The sequence below is a fragment of the Haplochromis burtoni genome, unplaced genomic scaffold (assembly GCF_018398535.1).
Source record: "Haplochromis burtoni strain Fernald_Lab_line unplaced genomic scaffold, NCSU_Asbu1 Contig_103, whole genome shotgun sequence".
Classification (NCBI taxonomy): Eukaryota; Metazoa; Chordata; class Actinopteri; order Cichliformes; family Cichlidae; genus Haplochromis; species Haplochromis burtoni.
The window spans coordinates 788,226-811,442 of NW_024582464.1; the positions used below are offsets into that span (position 1 = coordinate 788,226).

At 39.4% G+C, this 23,217-nt stretch overlaps 1 protein-coding gene across 6 annotated transcripts in view; it reads left to right on the forward strand.

Moving 5' to 3' along the window:
* LOC102306823 (heparan sulfate glucosamine 3-O-sulfotransferase 5) overlaps positions 1 to 23,217 on the forward strand; it is a 136,338-nt gene that overhangs the window by 8,219 nt on the left and 104,902 nt on the right. The window lies entirely within an intron of this gene.

Genomic DNA, 23,217 nt, shown 5'->3' on the forward strand with positions numbered 1-23,217 from the left:
CGGGCAATCATCTCTGTTTGCATTTCACTGCATGCCACTGTTCAAACTGATGTTTTAAGTTCAAACATATTCAGTGACATCAGAAAATACCACTGACTGCTATAAGATAGCCATCCCTTATTTTTTTTAATGGCTTTTCTGTTCACATTCAAAGACATGGCTGTATCTGTAAACAGAGTTACAGAATATTTGCTGGTTACTGTACAGCTGCATCTGACATGTCTGTTTTCATCCAAGTAGCTGCACCAGTCTTAGCTAGAGAACACTGAACACAAATTGTTGAACTGACATACCAGATTGTCTAGTTCCTCCATTGTCCATTTTCTAGAGCCATGTATTGCTATTCTCAGAGACAGCAGATAGTTTATTACCTAACTACCATCTAATATGTCCATTCTTTATTGTTTCTCAACAAGAACTCCAATCGTAGTTGAATTCTAACCCTATGTTTTAGAGACAAGCTGAAGATGATGCATTTTGTTTAGAAATATTTTTTTCTTGATTGCCAAGACTTTGAAAAGTGATTGAAAAAAATATAGGGATAGTGTTAGGAATAGGGTTATCCCCAGTAATTACTTAGAAAGTAAATTAAATTTATTTTAAGCCTCTGAAGCCTAAGAGCATTTAGTCTCCTTATGAAAATTCTAGGCATAGCTTTTGATTTTAGTCATCGCTTGCTGAGAACACAGTTTCAGGTCTTTTCTCTTAGTTCTTACCAGAAGTATTATTTCACTTCAATGTCTTCTTATTAACAGCAAAACTGTAACGCTTTTCAGAGTTTGTATGCTTTGGGCTGTTAACAATAGCAACATGGGAGACTTGTGAGGTGAAATAGCCAGGGTTAATTTTAAGAATAAGTTAAGAAAAATTGAAGAAATGATTATATAAAGCTAATTTTTAAGAATGCCGGAACAATAGGAAATGATAGTATCAGAAGGCTTGTAATGTATATGATTTATTTATTTTTCATTTTATCTGAGTCACTAGATTCAATTACTGCTGTGCTTGCATTTTAAAACTGTTAATTTGAAGTTGCGCTGGTGTTTTGCATGGATAGTTATTTATTACCACTGCTGTGTTTGCAGTCTAATTGGCTTCTGAACACATAAATAACGACAGCAGTGAGAACTTCCATCCAACTTGTTCTTGCTCCATTTCAGTCTCTTTCTCTCGGACTGACCTCTCTGGCATAGCAGCTATAGCCCAACAAAGCACATTAAGTTTGACACACAGAACAAACAAAGCTGTAGTCAAGGTGGACCACAGATGTTATTTCCAGGTATCTGAAAATAACACGTTATATCCCATCTAGCAGTGAAGATTGTTTAAAGGCCTGTTTTGCTCACTGGAATGAGGGCGAGCGGTTAAATTCCCTTAAGGGGTCACTTGTGCGTAAAATGTAAGCATGCTCAACTGGCTCTTTTCACTTAGCACTCTTGTGCTCATGTTAGCTATAGACCATATGACTGAAAGTGCCAGTCATATGGTCTAAGTTGTTCTTGTAAAAGTGGCACATCAGCACCCATCCCAAGACAGTTTCAGTAAAATAATAAAATAAAGTAAAATAAAATAAAGTAAAATAAAATAAAATGCAGAGCTTTTACGTCAGATTGCTTAAAAATGATTTTGGCTGATAAAGACTGGTCAAGCACATATTTCAGTGTGGATTAAACACAAAAGTTTGCTTATTTTATAACTGCTATGTAAATTACAGAACTGCACATCATTCACCCATAAGCATCTGTGGAAATTAAATGAGTATGAATACAAATAAGAATTTTGATAACATAACTAAAAGAAACAATAAATATTAAACTATTGTCTTGGTCAAAATCCTGTAAGTGAACCCTCTGTTTAATCTTCTTTTCTGATCTATGGTAAAATTGGGTTAAAAAAACACTCATTCACATTAAACCCACAGCTTGAAACACTATGCTAAATGGTACAGAGTGTATTCAAAGGGCTACATAGCTGATACATCAGCGCCTAATTGAAGCTACATTTGACACGTATTGTTCTGTTAAGCCACTGAGAATTATATGAGCCATATATTATAGCTTTCCATGGGTTGCAGCATATTTACAGGGTTGGTGGGTCTGATGTTGACACATCTTATACATGGCCTATGTAAGGTGGTCATGTGGCTCAGGGCAAATATGGCTCAAAACTGTGAATAAGGAACACATTTGGGCTGAACATTGCTATGTACAGTATACAATCTCTTCAGTTCACATTTAGTTCAGTTCAATTCAATATCAGTTCAGATTTATCTATTTAACAGTGAGTGGTGTGTAAATACATAGTAAGTGAAAAAAGCTGTTCAAGGGAAACCCACAGCAGTGTACGCCTATTGCAGTGTAACTAAGGCAGCATTCAAGGTCACATGATCAAGCCCCAATGATATGGTTATCAAAAAGGAATGTTTCATGCAAATGGAGTCTAAATGGACCATGTTTCCCACCTCTGTTGGTGAGGGGGCTGTACAGAGCTAAAGCCACAAGGCAGGAGGTTGACACTCAAAGTGAAGGGAGCCAACTGATGCAAGAATGAGTCCTATTGGGCTAAGTTAGCTTGTGGGACTCTGGAGGCAGCTGTCAGGTACAGAGGAAGCAGAGTACAACTTTGTCAGTAGCTGAAATAAAATCTTTATTAACCCCAAATTGCCAGAAGGTAAAAAAAATAATTTCCAAAAGCCAGAAATGACATGCAGTAGTTAGGCCACCCATCATCACTGATGATGACTGGTTGTTTTAAGGCTTTTCTGTTGCATTCATTGATGGCGATTAAAGGCTAAGACTAGATTCATATTTGACTTACACTCCCTGTGCAGACAGCTGAATTAATTAAAAGAGAAACATGTCTTTAATTAGACACTCATGAAAAAGATGACACTGTTAGCACTGTCAGACACCTTGTGGCATTTTGGTGCTGAATAATGTGAATATAGTGACAGATTTCACTAAAATTGTCTGTTGACTCTGCGCGCAGGGTTGCATCAAGGCCAGTGGATTTGAGTTAACATGCCTGAAATTCATTGTACTTGGAAATATTTCATCACTATTATAGTCTGAGTCAGATTTCATAGGTTTCATTTCTGCTGGTCCATCTGTCGTGTCTGTGCTAAGCCTTATATAAATGTCTATAAAGAAACTATAGACAAAAAAACCTGCCATCCTCTGTCTGTGTGAGCTTTTTCATGCAGCCCACTGTGTTGACAAAAAAGCTGATGTCTATCTGCTCCAGCTGTCTGCAAACAGGCAGACTGAAAGGAGGAGACACAATCTTTTTTCCCTCTAAACTTTGGCTTCTATTGCATCATGCCTCAATACCTTCTCACTCAGCTTTAGTCCTGCTGCTGCTGCTGAAAAGCAGCCATAAAAAAGACTTAAGCTTAAGCTTTATTGACACGCAAGGATAACACTGTCACACTAAATGCAAAAATCATTCATAATCATATTTCCTGTGGCATGATGAGTTATAATGAGTTAAGTCATTTTAACAAAGGGATGGCTTCTGTAAACAAAATGAGAGGCAAGTTCATCAAATTTTGTGGCAAGTGCTTTTTTCCTTGGTGCAGGTGTTAATTTAGAGAATGTGTTCAGATGCAGTTTTCGCTGTACACATGGAAATGAATTTGTTTCTTGTAGGCCTTCTTAAAGAGAGAACGAGGATTCACACGTTGGTTATATATAGCTTCCCGATCACTGTCTTGAGGCCATGCATGTGTCTGTAGACAGGTTTTGTCTGACCATCAGCACCTTTGTCTGTACATATAGCCAGCAATCGGTGCATGATGCTTAATTCTCTCTAGCTATCTTCTGCTATCAATTAGAGTGTTTATGGGAAGGTGCTGTCAGAGTTACCATGGCAACTAATGTCATTGGGATTACATCCCCTGCAGGCCCATGGATGGAGCACTTGCAAGTATCACTGCACAGTGCATTTTAAAGATTCAAAATCTTTACCACTTGGGGATAGAGACAAGAAGTATGAAATACTTAGTCGTGTTGGCAGACTTGTGCTATATCAATTTCTGATCTTTAAAAGTTGTGCAGGCAATTATAAATGTTGATAGAGAGCTCTGACAAGTTATAAGATATTCCAAAAGTGTCTAGGAGGCAGAAGCGCTAGTTTACTGGGAGCAAGCCTGGAATATACTTATGAATTACCTGCTCCCACACTTTTACAAGCTGCTTTAGGATTGTGTCAAATGAAACTGTCTGACTTTACAACAGGCTATTATTCTGTAACACACTTTATGACAAGAAATGCTAAGAGAATTTTGAGTCTCCAGAATCAGAACCAGAGCTGCCTTCCCGAATGCAGAGGTCACTTTTCCACTACGTAGTCACACAATTTGGCATTTTAGGGACTTGGAGCGAGTTTACATTTAACAAGAAGAGTTCTGTTACTTTGATCTGTGTTTAGGACATTTCTAATTGGCTTTGAAAAAGTATTCAGTGTATGGTATCCAGTGACCCCTATCCTCTTCCATACACAAGGGTAAAAAAGTTAAAAAAAAATAACCCTGGTAAAATAAAGAATTAGAATAACACAAACAGTAATATCAGTGACAAAAAGACAACAATATTTTTAGGTTGTCTATGGTCTGGTGACATGGAACTATATTTTTATGATGATCAAATAGTGTTTGTACTGTAGGCTGCTACTGTTTATGTGTAGTCGCTGGTAGACTTTCTTCAGCTTTGATCTGGGACTTTAAGAGAAATATATCATATTTAGACCAAAATAACTATGTTTCTGTTAGAGATGGGCTGGATGTTTGCTGCGTTCATTAATGACAACTGCTTTTGGGTCATTTCTAATAGCTAACATTAATGTGAGCGTTGGCCAGGTAAACATTTATAGTACCTGCTTGATACTTCCATGTTTTTGAAAGGGAAGCTGTACTCACTCCTCAGAATTCCCCATGAAGTGTTGTTCAGTGTGGTGAATATCACCTGTTGTTCATAGGATGGCCTTCCTATGAGCAGTGAAACTGTGTGAAGCTGTATCAGCCAGAGAAGGTGAAGATGACACTGCTACCATCAATGCACTAGTCTGATCTGATATCTGATAATATTGTTTTTTAACATTACCATGTTACCCCCTATTGATCCTCTACCTAATCCCCCCAGCCAAGGTGTGAAAACGGGTGTGGGTCAGAATCAGCCAAGTTTTTGGGTGAATCCACTGTGAAACTTAGCCTCACCATATCATCCGATTTACTGAGGTCAAATGGCCCAGGGTGTGAGTGGGCGTTAAGGCGTCTGGGAAGGGATCCCAAAACTGGATTATTGATGGCAGACAGTTGGTGTCATAGACCACCGCCTCTGTTCAAAGATGGTCGTTCACAGTGGACATAGATTACTTCTTTCAGTCCTTTTTCAAACCATCTGTCATCTCTGTCCAAAATGTGAACCTTGGCATCCTATAAAGAGTGACCTTTGTCCTTTAGATGCAGATGTACAGCTGAGTCTTGTCCTGTCCAGGTAGCTCTTCTATGTTGTGCCATGCATTTATGAACTGGCTATTTGGTCTCTCCAATGTAGAGGTTAAGCATTGCAAAGCACACACTATGTTGTTAAGTTTGTGTTTGGGATGAACCAGTTTATGTCTGAGTGTGTGGCTGGGTCTGAAGTACACTGGGATGTCGTGCTTGGAGAAGACTCTACTGAGTTTCTGACAAACCTGCTACTTAAGGGATGATGATGTTGTTCTGTTTGTCCTTAGTTGGTGTCTGACCTTCTTTTCTGTGCCTCTTTGCTGATTTCATGAAGGCCCAATTAGAATAAACATGTTTTTAGAGTTTTCTTTACATGTGTTCCTCTTCTGACTTAGAGGAAATGTTTTCTACCCGGTGTTGTAGGGTCCTGATTACTCCAAGTTTGTGTTCCAGAGGGTGGTGGGAGTCAAAGAGAATGTACTAGTCTGTGTGTGGGGCTTCTGGTAAACTTCAGTGTTGAGGTTTCCATTCAGTGCTTTGCAAATTTCTATTCAGCTCCAATATTGAATCATCTTGTATATGGTTGTGGCCAACAGGGAAGAATGTTCAAAAATGACCAGAAATTCATATATATGCTGCAACTATGTTTAAAAACTTGTATTACGTGTATGCAATTACAGTAAAATGTGAAGAGTAGTATCGGTATCATGTTATATATCATAATGTTAAATATAATAATATATTTTAATGCTTGTGTAAATAACTCAACATAAAATATTTGATATTTCAAAAAGATTTTAGTGTTAATAAAATGGCTGAATGAAGGGAGGTTTGTAACTTTTGATGGTGTAGGCATGTATTTCTGGAAGAGCAGACAGGATCATTATCTTGGCATATTTTGTTTGCCTGGAATGCAGGAAGGACCCCGACTGTAGTGTTTTGCTTTCTTTTTTCTTTTATTTCCTGGCAGACCAGGCCACATACTTGTTTTTCATTGAAAATGTTTGCAAACGATCAAATTGTTGGTTTCAGTATTGAAAATCTGGCTATAATAGTTTTTGGCTTTAAACGTTTTTAAACCTTATTCTGACATTTAACTGTTCTGAAAAACTATCAAGTCCCTGGTGACCTGTTTAGAGTTAGACGTATGGTTACGGTCATGTTCATATCAACCCCTTCATATCTTTTTTTTTTCCAAATGGAAATTATAAAACAGAAGAATTCTAAGGAAGAAATACTTGACCTAAAAACTAACATCTTCTGTTAATCAAACTATGGATGTTCAGAATGTGGTAAATATAAGGACACTGTAACCCAGACCCTAAGTGTTTCATTGGTTAATGTAAACATCGTATTGTTTTCAAGGCAAAAGTTCTCACAGTCTTCAAAAAGAATTACTGCCTGGGAGTGGGTGCAAGTTGTTTCAGTGTTTAGAAGAAAAAGAACATGTTGTGAAAGGTAATTGAGATATAAAATGAAATGTTCTGACTATGACTTTATAAGGTGTCAGCCAGTAATGAGTGGTCAGCCTTCCTGTTAGAGGAAGGAAGCATTAAAATGTGTGGCTACCTGTCTGTGGAAGGTGACACTGATGAGATGTAATCTGAGCTGTCTCTGGAGTAAGAAAAAAACAACTAGCCTCCATTTATCTCCACTGTGAGTTATGGCTCCTCTTTATCTGATGGAGCACTTAAGTCGCTAGCCCTGCCTTGTTTTCAAGTATTCTTTTCACTTACACCCGATCGATCACTGTTGCCAAGTGTTAATGATGAGTCATACTATTAAATGTGATGACCTGCGGCCATTCTCTGTTACCTTGCTTTCTTTCACAGGCAGACTCCTGTAATTAAGGCTCAAGTAGATGCAGTTTGAGAAGTGGGTTGAAGCCAAAACTCAATTATAAATAGCCTTTGCATGCATGCTGCTGAAGAAGAAATGTTAAGCACGGTTTAAAAGTATTAATGCTGCACTGGTTTCTGTCGCCTGGGGTGATTAATGTTTTCTTTAAACTGATGGCGAGATAAAATACTGCTGTACAAGTGGCAGCATAATCATTTACTGAAATTAATGGCCAACACCAGGCTTCTTAATTCATACTGTTTTCATTTTTCCATGAAGTCTGTTGGGAATATATGATGAAAGGCATAATGCAGAGGTCTCTGGTTGGACTGAAGGGGTTTTCACACTCATTAATAAAGTAATTTGACAAAACAGGATGTGACATTATTGCATAATGAAAAGACTCCCTATGCTCTTAGCGATCTGTTCTTAAACTGTCAAATGTGTGTGGAGGAGGAAAAAAGCAGCGTAGATAAGTGATCTTTTCGACTTTTATCAAGTTAATGTCAAAGGTCAGTGAATCCCTTTAGATTGGCTGTCACATGGGATAATAAAACCATGGGAAAGAGCCATTTGTGCTGCTCGTATGTGGGCTATTTCAGATAGTGGCTGAGCTACTTTCATTTAATGCCATGCTGAATTATTCATACGATAAGAGTGAATCAAACACTTACTTTAGAATTAGTGATGTCTGGCCCTTATCAGTGTGGGTTTTCTTTTGATAAAAACAGTCAGTAGCCCCCCTGAAAACCTACACACGTTTTAAGGCTGGCTTAATTATGGCTTTATTTTATTTTGTTTTAGTGAAGACAGAAAAATTAGAATGAGAGATGAAACACGAGTCAAACTCTAGAAGTCAGACGACAGAGACTCAAATCCCTCAAACCTGTCTTTGACAGCCATCATTTGAAATGTACGTGTGTCCCTTCTGTTTTTTTAATCCTTGTTATGAAGTGTTATTGTTCATTAGAAACCAACGGTGGATTGATGCAAAGAAATAAGAAAATTCTTTGAAACGCCTGAATTTGAAAGTTTTAAAGTTGTCTTATTAATTTGTAAACCGGCACAGCAGTGATCTTGACGTTGTGTACAAACCCAAAGCTTAAGATGGAGTAATAAATCAATCTGTCAGCAAAATGACTGAACCTCACTTCTATGGCGTTATTTCTGTGCCTCTATTCTGAGTGCACGCAAATAATTTTTGCAAGTACAAATGTTGCATTTAGGATAAAATTATTTTGAGCGAAGAAAAGCTTAATTTGAGCGAACAAAATTCATTGCTGCGTGCAAGAAATGTATTTCAGCGTTTGCTAATATCCATATACATCGATAATAACAGCCCTCTTGCTCAGTTGTTGACATTTGCTCAGATCTCTGCTCTGTGTGCTGACAGCCATTGCAGACCTGCTCTCAGTGTGTTGCTCCCGCTCTCAACATCTCTGCTCCCTGCACACTCAACTCTTTCTGTACACCGTTATAAATGCCACAAAACAAACCAATCACAGACTTAGATGCAAAAACTCTGATTGGCTGTTTTGGTCTCCAATCAGCTCGCTAGCTACTGCATTCCAGAAACATGGTCCAAAGTGTAGCTAAATCCATTTACGGTTAGTATGTTTAATTAGTTTATTTTAAAATGTAGACCATTGTTGGTTTTAATCTAGTTTAAACCAAACCACTCCACTAGATTTAGCTACATTCTGGACCGTGTTTCCTAAGTCTAATTAAGGACTGATTAGCTTGGAAATCACACAGTAGTAACCTATCTCAGGTCCTTTATGTTGATTAGTCCAGTCTACTGCAGATTACCTCTCACTGTCAGTTTGAAACTATTTGATCCCAGACAGATTTCTGACTCCCACAGACTGATTGTGTGCCCACATGCCACACACACTACAATCAATCAAATAATTAATTAATCAATTAAAGATCTAACTTTGATGTAGGCATTGAATTTTCAAGTTACAACTCACCTTTCCTTCTTTTCCTGGTTCTCAAACAAGTCAACAACACTAAATCAATTTTTTAAATACACATCCAACTCCAGATGGAATTCACATTTTTAAAATATGGAAAAGCCACAGCCCAAAAGGTGCAACAGCTGTCAGCATTTACTATAACAAGTTGTCACCTTCTGTCACAACTCCACAAAACCTTCAGTAGTAAGAAAAGACAATATTATGCAACCTGTTAGAATTCAGAATCGAGAAACAGGTGGGAAGTGTTTCTGTGTCCCCTCAGGACAAAGCTTTCTCCTACAATACATCAAGAGTTTTTGTCACAGGATAGAATGAGGCGGAAATTTGTTTCAAGTCAGGGTACAGAACATCCACTGGGATGTAACCTAGATGTTTTTATCTGCTCAGATCTGCTGCCATACCTGCTGTGTCTCTGACTCAATACTGATGCTCTGTTGACCTTGGGGGAGACAGGAGGCTGGCAGAGAAAATAGGATCTATAGTTTATTACCCTGCAAAAAAGAAATCTGCTAACCTCTGAGCCAGTTTGTTTCAGATTGTAGTTGATCACACATGGGAAGAACATTTACACAAGCAACTGCAGACAGAGTGTCTGGATGGTGCTCCTGTTGAGGAAGTAGATAGATTGTGTAAAATCTCTGAGGCTGTAATTAGAAGTGCTGAAAGAAACACATCCCAGGCCAGAGGTCCCATTCTTCAGCCCTGTTCTGCTGAGTCTTCCCTTTCACTTTCCTCTCACCTGCACATAGTACAGCGATGAATGAGCATTTCCTTCACTTTTGCTCCTTCAGCACAAACATTATCACCTTCTCTCTCTCTCTCTCTCTCTCTCTCTCCCTGTGTGTGTGTGTGTGTCTGTGTGTGTGTGTGTGTTGTGTGTGTGTGTGTGTGTGTGTGTGTGTGTGTGTGTGTGTGTGTGTGTGTGTGTGTGTGCAGAAGTCTTGAACCACCAGTCACTGGGAAATAAGGGCAGCAATTTATTGAACATGCAAACGTACACGGAGATATAGAATACAAGGCAAAAACAGAGTTTGTACAAATGTAATGAGGTGGTCATGAACACATTGATTCTTCAACGCAGTCAAGTTTTCTTGTAATTTCTTTAAATAGTCTTCAGGAATGCATCTCCAGGATTCTTAAAGGACATTCCAAAGCTCTTCTTTAGATGTTGGCTGTCCTTTCTCCCGTTCTCTGTCAAGAGGATCTAACACTGCTTTCTAACACTGTCATTGAGTGATGATGTATGAACCCTGCTCCCAGGCTCAAACTCTTTATTAAGTCTGTTGTGTTTTTAACATGTTTTGATACTTTGTATCTTGTTCTATTTATTCTGAACAAGCCCCTAAAAACAGTCAGTGACCACTGTCAGCCCGTCTCTGTTTTTATTACCACTATTGATTTTAAAGCTCAGTTTTTAAAACCTTATGATGTAGCTACAGCCCAGCCCATGCAGCAATATATTAATGACTAACCTCGTATTGTGGATGGATTAAAAGAGAGTTTTTCCTTTCTACTGTCACCAAGTACTGCTAATACACACCATTCCTTTAAAGCTTGTGTATTTTTTGGAATAGCTGTGAAGTCTGAGTCTCTTCAGGCTATACTGGGCAACCGTCAGTTATGATTGTGACTGGCTGCAAGTAGGAACAAGGACAGTGCTATTTGTGCTTAATCAGCCTACCCTGGATAAATTGTTAAACCAAAAGGAATGAAGGAAATGGGCTAAAAAATGGAACTGACTTAACCAGTGAAGCTGAGGGTGTGCCTGTATTATTTCATGATTGGGTGGGGCTTCTCCTACACAAGCACTCTGAAATGGGGGAAACGCTGGTGGACTGAAACACCTAAAACTAGGACAAGAGTCACATACAGTAGGGCCATCCATTCTGAACTGGCAGCTACATCTAAAATGTGGATGAATGCCAGGACTTTTAGTGGTTATCTTGAGTAGAGATCACTGATCTAGCACATTGCTCCCTTCTTTGACAAGCGGCAGCCATTTGATCATTTTTCACCATTGAAGGTTGAGAAAATTATTATTGAGCAGCTTATAATATGAACTTAATAAACAAATTAAATGGAAATGATTTGCACATCGGTAACTGTAATTGGTGCTGTACCTGCGTATGCATGCAAAGCACGATGCATTAAAGCTGCGGTCAAAACAAATGACAACAGGCAAAACTTTAATTTATTCAGTCAGAGGTTGTTGTAATGTGCTTTTGTTTATTACCAGTATTAGTGTCAACATATTCATGCAGACCTTGATTCTCTCTAAGGCTGACTTGCATCTCTTTTTTTGCCACCGTAATAAATATGTTGCCCAGTGAACACTTAGAGTCCCAGTGGTATGATCGTTTTCCACTCCACTGATCTGACTTAGGTTTAATGAGGCTGACACCTTCACGCTCCACATAATGAACCCACCTGTGACTTTGCTAACTTATGCGACCTCATTCTTTAGATGTGAGTGGGAAGTATGTGTTTCGTTGCATCATTTACACTAATTACACCATGCTAACTTTGCATTTAGTGGTGTGACTGCTTCTTTGTTACGTTACAGGAGAGGTATCACAGATGTTACCTTCAGAGCAAGGTTGATTCTCTCTTTATCTGCCTTTGCACTTTTCCCTCTATAAAAAATGCATGTATATATAACACACCTTCTCTGTGGTGACCAAGGTCTGTGCCTTTAGCTTATAATTATTTACTGCATACCAAGGTTTATAAGCAGGCAGCTCAATCTCTCTTTTTTGTATAATATATATAGTTCAGCCAAACAGCGTACCTTTAGAGACATAATCCACAACATTTTAGTTCTTCATGTCTGCTTGCCATTTCTTATTGCTTGTAAAGCATAGTAGTGTCAGTAGAGTTGTTAGCACTCAAGACATTTAAAAGGTAGTTCTAGTTTAACACAAGCTGTGTTGTAGTTTTTTATTATTTGTCATTGTCAACCTGCCTTTTTGCAATACTTTTTATTTTCTTTTTACAGAAATGTCCTTTTAAAGTCCACTGTGCACTCTGTTGGTGTAGTTAGTGGTATAGTTTTATGGTGGAGACTAGAGGTGGGAATCACCCGACGATACGATATTATCACAATACTTAACTCACGATACGATATTATTGCAATTTTCTTTATATTTTGCGATATTCTGAGTATTGCAATACGATATTTTGCAATTTATCACTTTTCTTCTACTGCTGATTCTGTCCATAAAGGTAAACTTTATCAATATTCATTTTATCTAATAACAAAGTCTCACACTCAGTCTTTCTCTCTTTTCAGTCAGTTTTATTGCTGACAAACTGAATTACTGTATTACAGTCTAGTCCAACTTAACTGAATGCAACCATCTGGTACAATTATAGCTATTCTGAACTATGCAATTTATAAAAACTATGCAGCTCATTCAGCAACTGAAGAATTTGAAAGTAAATTAAAACAAAATATAATTTTACATTAAATAAAAAAGTTTTAAATTTAAATAAAATAAAACATGTCTTAAATTAAAATAAGTAAACTGTCATGTTTATTGCTGCCAAAAAAAAGTTAAACAAATTTGGACAGTGAAGGAATGTCAGGATTCTTGCTCAGAAAAAGGATCAACATGCTCTGAAGTCAGAGTGTCCGTTTTGCTGTGACGATGTCTCCAGCGGTCGAGAAGACTGTTTCAGCTGAGACACTAGTACCTGGGATACAAAGGTATCTGTTTGCCAGCGTGGCCAGGAAAGGATAGACTTACTCATGGAATTTCCACCAGCTTAGTGGGTCTTCTGTGAGTGCCAGTGGCGTGACCTCCTGGTATCTTTTCACCTCCTCCTCAGCTGTGGCAGACAATGATTTTGGTGGGGCTCCAACATCACCATAAGTCTGACCAAGCAAGTCTGTTAACCCACAGGACTTCCTCATCTTGGCTGGTATGAGAAGGGGTCTGGGATTTTGTCCCTCATGATGTTCATGGGCTTCTGGCTCAGAGACAGGCTGCTGCCTCTTTCCTTCTTGTAGAAAACCCACACACATACAGAGAAAGGGAGAAAATAAATATTTTATATCTTTTAGTATGCAGTAATATGTTCTTTTTCCTTTAGCAAATTATAACTAATGTATTTAATTGTTAAATAGAACCTTACCAATATGACAAAAATATTACTGATCTACTAATATTGTAAGTAAGTTATTTAAATTATAACACCAGAATGTTTGCCTTACCTGAAGGGTTATAGCCTCAGCAACCACTCTGGCATAGATTTCCTGTCTTTCCTCTGGTGACAGGAACAGCAGGGTTTTAAAGCGTGGGCCGAGACCTGATGCTGTGTAGATGGAATTCCTCTCAACAGTGCTGGCATCTTCTTAAGATGTTGACTGATACTTTGCTTGATGTTTCTGACCAGTGCTGTGGCACGGATGTTGTCTTGGGTGTCATGCAACAGCTGTGCTAGCAGCGGTGCTACGAGAGACAGAGTAGGATTCTTTTCCTCAGACATCACAGTAGTCGCAACTTGCATTGACTTTAAGGCCCAGACAATTTCTTCAGTGTTCCCAATATCTGTCTCATTTAGAGTAACGATATCTGTGCTACTCTTTCTGACTTCGGGAGACAGCAGCGCCGCACAAATCGCAGGTTGTTGTTCAAGGAAACGCTGGAGTATGTCATAAGCACTGTTCCATCTCGTGCAGACGTCAGTCTTAAGCTTGTGAGTCGGGAGCTGTTACATTTTCTGTTTTTGCTCCAGAGCGTGGTTTGCCACTGTGCTTCTATTGAAAAACCAGTTATGCGCCACACTCTCCCCAAGACTCTGGCTACTGCAGGCAGGTTTAAGGCTCGTTGTGATGCCGAATTGAGCGTATGGGCAAAACACTTCACATGCAGGTATCCCGCTAGCTGAGTGGCAATTATCATATTAGAAGCATTGTCGGTGACAACCACCAGATTTTTGTCGGCAATCCCCCATTCCTGTGCTGCATTTTGCAGGAGATCGGCAATGTTCGCTCCGGTGTGACTTTCATGTTCGAATTTGGAGAACGTAAGACAGCAGTCGCCAGTCCGCTGTGAGATAATAAGCTGTTATTATCATGTTTCGACTGTGTGGCAGGCAGGGATTGGACCCAAACGCAAACTCACTGGAGACAGGATTGAACTCAAAAGGGCAGCTTTTATTGCTGAACACAAAAACTCTACAAAATCTAAACTGGGAAGACTAACAAAACACACAGGGAGCTACAGGTAGAAACACACAGCATGAGGGAGACTACGACACTGACAAAGAGAAACACAGGGCTTAAATACATACATACATACTATAAACATCAAAATGAACTAAAACTCAAAACACTGGGTCATAAGACCCAGGATCGTGTGACTTATAGTCACATATGAATCCACAGCCCGTGAGGTCCATGCGTCGCAAGTTAATGCAACCCTTTCTGCTGTGCTCAAACTTTCCACAACTTTACGCTTCATGTCTATGTAGAGATTGGGTACGGCTGTGTCCACGAAAAAACGTTGTGATGGTATCACCTGGGTTCCAGTGTCTTGAGCATGTAAGCCCTTGTTTTCCACAATGCTGTAAGGACGCAGGTCTTTGCAGATGAAGTACGTGATAGATTGTGTTATTTTCTTAGCTCGCTCCGAATGGGAACATAGCGTTGTTAAGCTGAGAGTGTCCAGGGTTGGTTGATTTTTCAGTTGAGCTGATTTAGAGCTGGCTTTGCCGTCCTCGGTTAATACTATTTTTGGATGGTGCCATGTAAGATGGGCCCTCATGTTTGTAGTACTTTATTTTCATATGACACACCTTGCAAATCCCGTGTGTCATATCCATCTTATTTGTTCCATTCTTGTTAAAAAAATCCAAAATACGTCCAGACGTTTGATTTAAACGCAGATGGCGCTTTCCTGAGTTCTTTCTCTTCCTCCATCTTTGTTTGATCAACTTTCCCATGTGCTGACCTAACCTCTGCTGACCTCACTAGAGAAAAAGCTCAACCGCACCATCTGGTAGACTGGATGTTTTTGTAACAAAATATCAATGTCTGCTGTCCGTGTATCGATACATTATTAGCAAACAAAATATCGCGATACTACGCAGTATCGATTTTTTCCCCCACCCCTAGTGGAGACGCTCTTCGGGCTAGGAAAAATAGTTGCAATGTGCTCCTAATCAGACAAAAAACCTAACAAAACAGAACAGAATAGAGTTTTGACTGGATAAACGGAGGATTGGTGGACTCAAAAGCAAAACCCAAGCAAAAATAGGGAACATATGAACATACTAAACAGCTAATTGTGACGAAGGGGAGATTTCTTGCTAGGGGATAGTGAACAACAGGGGTTGGGCGTGGTCAAAGGGAGAAGAGACAGGAATTAGTCCAGGCAGAGTTTATATTGTCAAGGAGATTTTCACGAGTCAAAAAGGAACTAGTCAGAATGGTTACTGGGGATCCACGCTTATCCAGGCAAATGACCAGACTCCCACTGGTCATGAATATGGGGAAGCAAGAGCTATCAGACGGTTGGCAGGTGAAAATTGATGGCGGTTTGTAGAATGTTGCTGAGGAAGCTGACAGATGAGTATCTGATCTAGGTAAGGCGAGTGACAACCAGTGTCCTATGAAGATGGGTGAGTATGTGGTCTGGAACTGCACACAAGACCGGCAAGGCATATGTTAGAGATGAGGACTATGTTGTTAGTATACAGAACAGACTTTAATGCTGGCCTGTTTACCACACTGAGTAAGATGATGATCTGGCAAGGTCTGGATGGCAGCGCTGGTCTCTTTGTACTGCGGCTGATTAGGCTGATGAATCCCAGGTGGTTTAGCCAGGGAGTGGAAAGACTCCAACATCTGCCGCACACCTTCAACACTCAAAGGAGTCAAAACATTCACCGACCAGTGGCAGACTATAACAAATAGAACATTACATCAAGCCAAACAGTGTCACATAAACACAATTTCACATGAGGTCAGGTTTAAAATACTCATATATGTTGGTCAAAATCAATATATACTTTATATATACTGAGTTTCTGAGGATGATGATGCTGCTGAGAAGAAACATGCTAACCTCTAACTGATGTAGAGAGTGCAGAATCCAAATATGAAGGACTAACACTGAAACCAGAAACCAGCGTTTTATCCAGCCTTGTGGGAATGTGCAGACTTGTATCTATGTAGAGACTTCTTTATGATGTTGGCTATCATCATAAAAACAATAGACAATTTTCTAGGCAAATAAAAGGGTGTGCAGATAACTGTGAGAGAATCCACATTTAGTGAGCAGCTGTGTGATAGGGTTTTGATTTCATACACCAGTTTTGGCTGATGTAGAAACCATCATTGCATCCCACTGCTCGAGAGAGCCACTGGTAGAGCAGTAAAAAGTCTTGTTCACATGCAGCCTTCTTTCTGTTAGTCAAATGGATTTGAGAGAGGAGAGGAAAATGGTAAATGGACTCTTTCTTATATAGCGGTTTTCTGCTCTATCTGTGCTTTACACAACTTACCTTATTCACCCAGTCACACGAGCACTTTTTTATGCTGTTTCTAAGTGCAGATATCAGTAGGCTCATCCTGCCTGCCAGAAAGTGAATGTTGGAGAGGATCAGGCTATGCGGTTTCCCTAACGTCTTAACCGAACTAATGCTCCCCCTCTCTTGCCCCTCTTCTGTGGCCTTTGTTTTGATCATGGGAAGATCAGTGATAAATTAGGCAGAAGTGCCCAGAAAAAACTGTCCCGTTAATGGACACATTCAGAATTGGTTCATTCCAGGGACCCAGAAACACACAACAAACAGGGAAAGCAACACCACCATAGGACTGCACCATCTTGGTCATAGTGCTCTGTAGAAACTGAATCAATTTTGGAGCCAGCCTGGAGTTAGAGTTAGTTAGTTTTTTTTGTTTTTTTTTTAACCAAGATCGCCACTTTTTTTCTGATGTGAGCAGAAATTGTAACAGAAGATGAATTTCATGTATGGACATGTCTTTACATTTTCTTAAAATCTGGAAGTATTCTTTTAATATTACTGTAAATGACATTTCAGCATTATATTTACATATTGATAGATGTCACAGCAGGAAATAGTGCCGTCTTCACTCCAGGCCTCAAGAGAATTATATGCATTTTCCTCATCTAGCGATGCATGTCTGTAGATTGTTCACAGGCTGAGCTCCCTTCACTGGAATAACTCCAGATTTGGCTTTGGTGACTTTCACTGCCTCAGTTGATGTGATTTACTCCAGGCCTCCAGCTGATGATCTCTGCATTATTTGTCAACACAGCCAAGCATTACTTATTAATGAGTTCTTCATACTTTATTAAACTTACTGTCATAACACCTCATCAGGGACCAGGCAGGGAGTCCGCTCATCCTCCTCCCGCTGGTGAAAAATAACTCTGTCAAGCTGAAACCTGAAGTTGTTTATTTCTCATATTTACTGCATTTTGTTCCCGGGATGTGACATGCCACTGATCACAGAGCCCAGAGGAAGTTAGATCAAACTTTAAAGGATGGAGCTGCTTGCCAAAAGCAAAACTTGATGATGTGTGCTGGCCATCTTAGAGGAGACTGTGTAACTTAAGAGGTGTGCTTTCATCAGTCATCTGGGCAGGCAGGACATCAGCTTTGGCTCGCTCGTTCATCACCACATATCTTTGGTGTTGGCGTCCATTTACAGAGCTTCACAGCTGATGATTTTAGCAATCTAAGGTTATCACCTGCTCAACAGCAAGTGTCATTATGCCAAACTGGCCTAGTGCCAACCAACAGGACCACATTCACCATTGTCATCTACCCTGAACAGCTTGCTTTATTTTAGGACAGACCTCTGCTTCGGTATCCCATGAAGGCCTGCTGTCATCTTTATGGATGCCACTCATTCACAAACACAGCATCCATTTTTGCCATGGCGTTTGTTAAGGAGTTCTCTAGAGGAGGCTTAGTGCCAGGGCCAAATTATGTGAATCCCTCCCTTAAAGATCCAGTAATGGCTGAATGCCAGCTCAGTAGTGTCAGTCTGTGTTTCTGTAACACACTTACTCCTCTGTTTAATCCACTTCAAAACCCCACGGGCTATCCTCAGAAGTCTGTGTCTGTCATTTCTTGAATCGTGTTTATCTGAAGTGTTGTAATACAAACACCTGGACAGAGCAGATGTGATCCAGTTTCCCTGAATACTTTTACAAAGACAAAAAGGAGATAATCTCATCTTTACCTGAATCTGGCACAATGTTGCACCATCTCAGACTGAATGATCAAAGACAAGAAAAACAAGTTAATTGGCACTCCCCTGAGACTCTGAGCTGGAGGATAGAAGCAGCCTGTCTGCAAACAGTAAAAATATTCTCTTTGAAATTATGCAGCAAAAAAGTTTGTACAGTATGTCATTCAGACAGGCTGTTTAAAGTTGAAACCAGACAGGACTCTAAAATATTTTGTTGTTGTGCAAAGTTTTTACTGAACTGGCACATTACAGAGCTAAAAGTTTCACTCATCAAACCTGGGCTCTGTCTTGTTAGCCTAAAACAAATCTGCAGTAAAGAAATCTTCCATAAATTCCATTCAAAAAGTATTCAGAATTCTTTACTTTCTGTACACTCAATTTAAATTTGAGTTCATCAGTTTTTTACTGTTTTTCTAAATGTTCTAATCATGTGGTGTGGTGCCAGCTGCATTTCTTCATTATGCTCAGTATCTCAGTGTTTGTACAAAGTCTGTGGTAGGACAGTAGAGTGGCAGTTGTCATAAAGTTGGTGGAGACTGTCTTTGTGTTCCATTTTATGTTTACTTAGTTTCACCTCACCCTGTGGTCGGGAATAGTCTTTGCAAAGGATTTGAAAATATTTTCAAAGGTACTAGAGTTAGGAACTACATCAATTTGGCTACTAAAAAATGACCTAGAAATAACCATTTGGTTAAATTTAGGAAAACAACATAATTCACATTGAAATCTGTCCCTGTACAAGGCTACTCTGCATGTTTAAAATGAACGCAGCTTCAGCTTTGCTTCACTTTGACACCAAAGTAAAGCTTGTGTCCAGCTGAGACATGGCTTTGACAAAACTCTTTTATTTGAATAACAGATTAATAACGTGAAAGCAGTTTTTACAAATTAAAAATCAGAAGCTCAAAATTAATTTATTTGTAAGTTTCAATCCTGAAATCAATCATTTATAGAATCCACTCTGGCAGCAGCCAGACCTGGATCATGCCGGATCCGTTAAAGCCAACTGAGCCCATAAGCTGAGCCAGACTTTGTTTAGGGGGCGGGGCATGGCAATCACAAACTAAAGTTTGGCCACTCCACACTAGGGGTGGTTGGATTGATCAAAATATCTATATAATTGACTTAAAAATGTAAATATAATATTATAAACTATTTGGCCTATAGCCACTAGATAGATACACAAACATCAGTTTTCGACCATTTCAATTACCGTAATGGTTTCAGCCATGCCACCCTTTCTGAGGATTTTTTCTGACTCTGGCACAGCACAAGGTCCAAGGCACTCCCAGGTTCGTTGTCCATAAAAATAGGTGCCACATTATCCTGTGACAAAAGCACAAGTCTGACAAAGCTCAGTAAAGACAGCTAAATGTCTTTAGTATGTAGTTCAGTTGTAATGTAAGTATAGTCAGGGGCGTAATTTCCAGGGGGATTAGGGGGATTTATTTATTTATTTATTATTTATTTAGACAGCTGCTCTGTCCAGCTACAGCGTGCCTGTCTACCTGTAGCGACCTGGTGTTAGATGGGGGTTAGTGTTAAAGAAATGTACTAAATGTACACTGCTTACAAGGAGCTGTTACAAACAATCCAAAGTGTTCGCTGCAGTCAATGTCTATATTATATTCAGTATGCATTTTATTTATTACTGTTTTTGATCTTAATGGAGTTTTTTGTTCTTTTGTTTTGCATTTCTTCTGTTCCTGATGAACTCCACTGTTGCTTCCATTTCTGTTTTGCTCCACTTGTCAACCAGTCTACATTCAACCAAGACACACTCAAAACACACTCATCCATGTCAAGCAATCTGCAGTTGGGTGTTTGGAGGACTCCAAGAAGCACGTTTGGATTAATTGACAACTCCTCTCTATAGGCTTTTCATAGGCACAAATCGACATAATTGCATTATGTCTGGTCATTACTAAGAAAAGTTGTTTTAGATCTTGATTTAATTTCTGATTCTATAAAGATATCTATGTTTTTCTAGTTTTAATACTTTAAAGATGTTTAGGCTTAGCACTTTAGCAATTAAGTGCACTATAGTGAAGGCTACATCACTCTTTATGGAGCATTATCTTAGCAGGCTACAGAATCAAATTCAGCAGCAATCCCAACAGATCAGCTAAAGTCAATGACAGTCGTCAGGTGATGTGGACTATCTTTCTGCTCGGAGGTCCATGAGCAGAGACATGCTGCCAAATATTCCCGACTGCAAATGGAATAATAATCCTACTTTAACAAAAGTGCACCTAAAAGAAGTGACACACATTCTGATAAATGTGTCAAACCTTATCGTTATCAAGGCATACATTTTAGAAAAGTAATCGTCTACTTTTTTTAAAATCAGCCAATTGCAGCACACTGCATTTAGTCATCAGTCCTGGTCAGACTGTGTGCCTCTAACAAAATAGTGGTGTCTGCAGAGTCTTTATCATTTGTCATTTTATTTCTGTACCTCAATGTACCAACATCTTAGTTTCAATTAGACATGGGTAGAAATGAGCATGTATTCAAATTTAGCTGAGTTCTCTGGAGTTCATGCCACAGTTTGATAGAAACCTGCCTTCCTTCTAGTCATCCATTGATCTCACCATCCATAACAAGGTTTAATTCATTGAGTTCAATTGCCTCCCTTTCAAGTTTTAAGAAGGGTAGTTAATAACAAGAGCTGTTTTGTGGGATTAGATGTACTGACAGTTAAAATTACAATTAAAATTATAAATGACAACTGGACAACAAACAACTAATAAGTACTAAACATTAATGAGAAGTAAAATACAAGGATATTCTGATGTCTAAGCGCCTTATTGAACCACAGGGCAGGAAAAGTAAAGAAAATACTTGAAGCTGCCACTCATTTATCCTCTGTGTGAGCAAAACAGGCAAACACAATCTGGCTTCTTAATTCTAATGAGCCTAAATGGGTCTAAATGTCATGGAACAAGAACAGTGGCGGGAGCCTGGCAGACCCCTGTCATAGTAGTAATAGTTGACTGGCACATACAGGCTGCCATGGGAGCTGGGCAATTATGTGTGCAGACAAACTCCCTTATCTCTAATGAACACTTGCAGTAGTCTTAAAAGCTTTCACATCTGTCCTAGCAAAGAGGGTGGTTGGGTGGAGAGGGTGGGGAGAGGAGTTCTAGATGTCTTTCACCATCATGCAGTCTCCTCTGAACTGCTTCAGTAATCTGTCTTTTGAGAGAAAGTGGGGAGTTGATCATTACTCTGGTGGGTTATTTAAAGGTTGAACAGAAAGTTTGGGCACCAAGCCCTAATCTTGGTGTCTCGTCTCTTAAGGTTCCCTTTTCATTCCTAGCGCATTCTATTCATACATCAGCCTGCTGATTGAGCAGTTTCTCCTACTCCATGTACCAAAAAAATGTTTAAATTAACTTCAGCAAGCAATTAATTCTCATCCTTGTAGTGCTATATAGCCACGGGCCATGTGCAATAACTGCACACAGCTTAAAAGGAAACATGCATTCCTCTACCCAAGCACATGAATAGAGTCAGTAGAAGTGCCTTGAGGCTACTTTTGTTGTGATTTGGCGCTATATAAATAAAATTGAATTGAATAGAAGTCATCCCACCATTAATATATGTTTTAGTTTCAACATCTCAAATTTTTTGAGGGATTTATGATATTAAGCTCAGTAATTCATGTGGTTATAGAAATTTTACAAAATTTTCCAGTATTGAGTATGCAGCATCATGTGGACAAACACAGGGGAAAAAAGAAATCACTCCATGTTGCAAGCTCAAATATGGTGCCACATAAGTGTTGGACATGGACAGAGTTGACCAAGGAAGTGGTTGGCCAACAATGCCTCACTGGTGGACATCTGTGTTGATTTATATAAGTGGTTGATTGAAATATCTTCTACTCTTTGCCTATTCTATTTAGAATGTCTAAAATAGAACCTGACTAATTTATTGGTGGGAGGATATTATCAGCTAATATTAGCTATTTTTAATCTGTTTTTTTATCAGCATTGATAACAGCCAGTTATTAAAACCTAAAGTTTGTCTGAAAGAGAAAAAACACATTAATGGCAAATGGCCTGTATTTGTATAGCGCTTTACTAGTCCCCAAGGACCCCAAAGCGTTTTACACATTTAGCCATCCACCCATTCACACACACACATTCACACACTGGTGATGGCAAGCTACGTTGTAGCCACAGCCACCCTGGGGCGCACTGACAGACACATCACCTTGTTTAGGTCAGATTTTTAAATCACATATTGTAAAAGGTCTTAAATGTCACTGATGGGCCCCAGTCTGTAGTATGTTTTTATCTGTGTCTTTTATGGGTGACTGTAGCTCAGGAGGTAGAGCAGGTCACCTACTGATTGGAAGGTCGGTGGTTCGATCCCTGGCTCCTCCAGTCTGCATGCCAAGTATCCTTGGGCAAGACACTAACCCCAACTTGCTCTCCGACACATCCAGAATGTCGTTAGAAAGAGAATGGGTGTGATTGGGTGAATGAGGCATGTTGTATAGAGCACTTTAAGTACTCTGTGAGAGTAGAAAAGCGCTATATAAGAATCAGTCCATTTACCATTTTAGGACAATCTAGACACACAGTTTGCCTTGGTTGCCATTAACAGTGACTGAAGCTGGGAAAGATGAGAGGCCAGCACCTTTTTTCTTTGTAGTTTGTGAATGCACATTGTGGATAAACCACAGGTCTTTGATGGTAAACTGATGGGAGAGC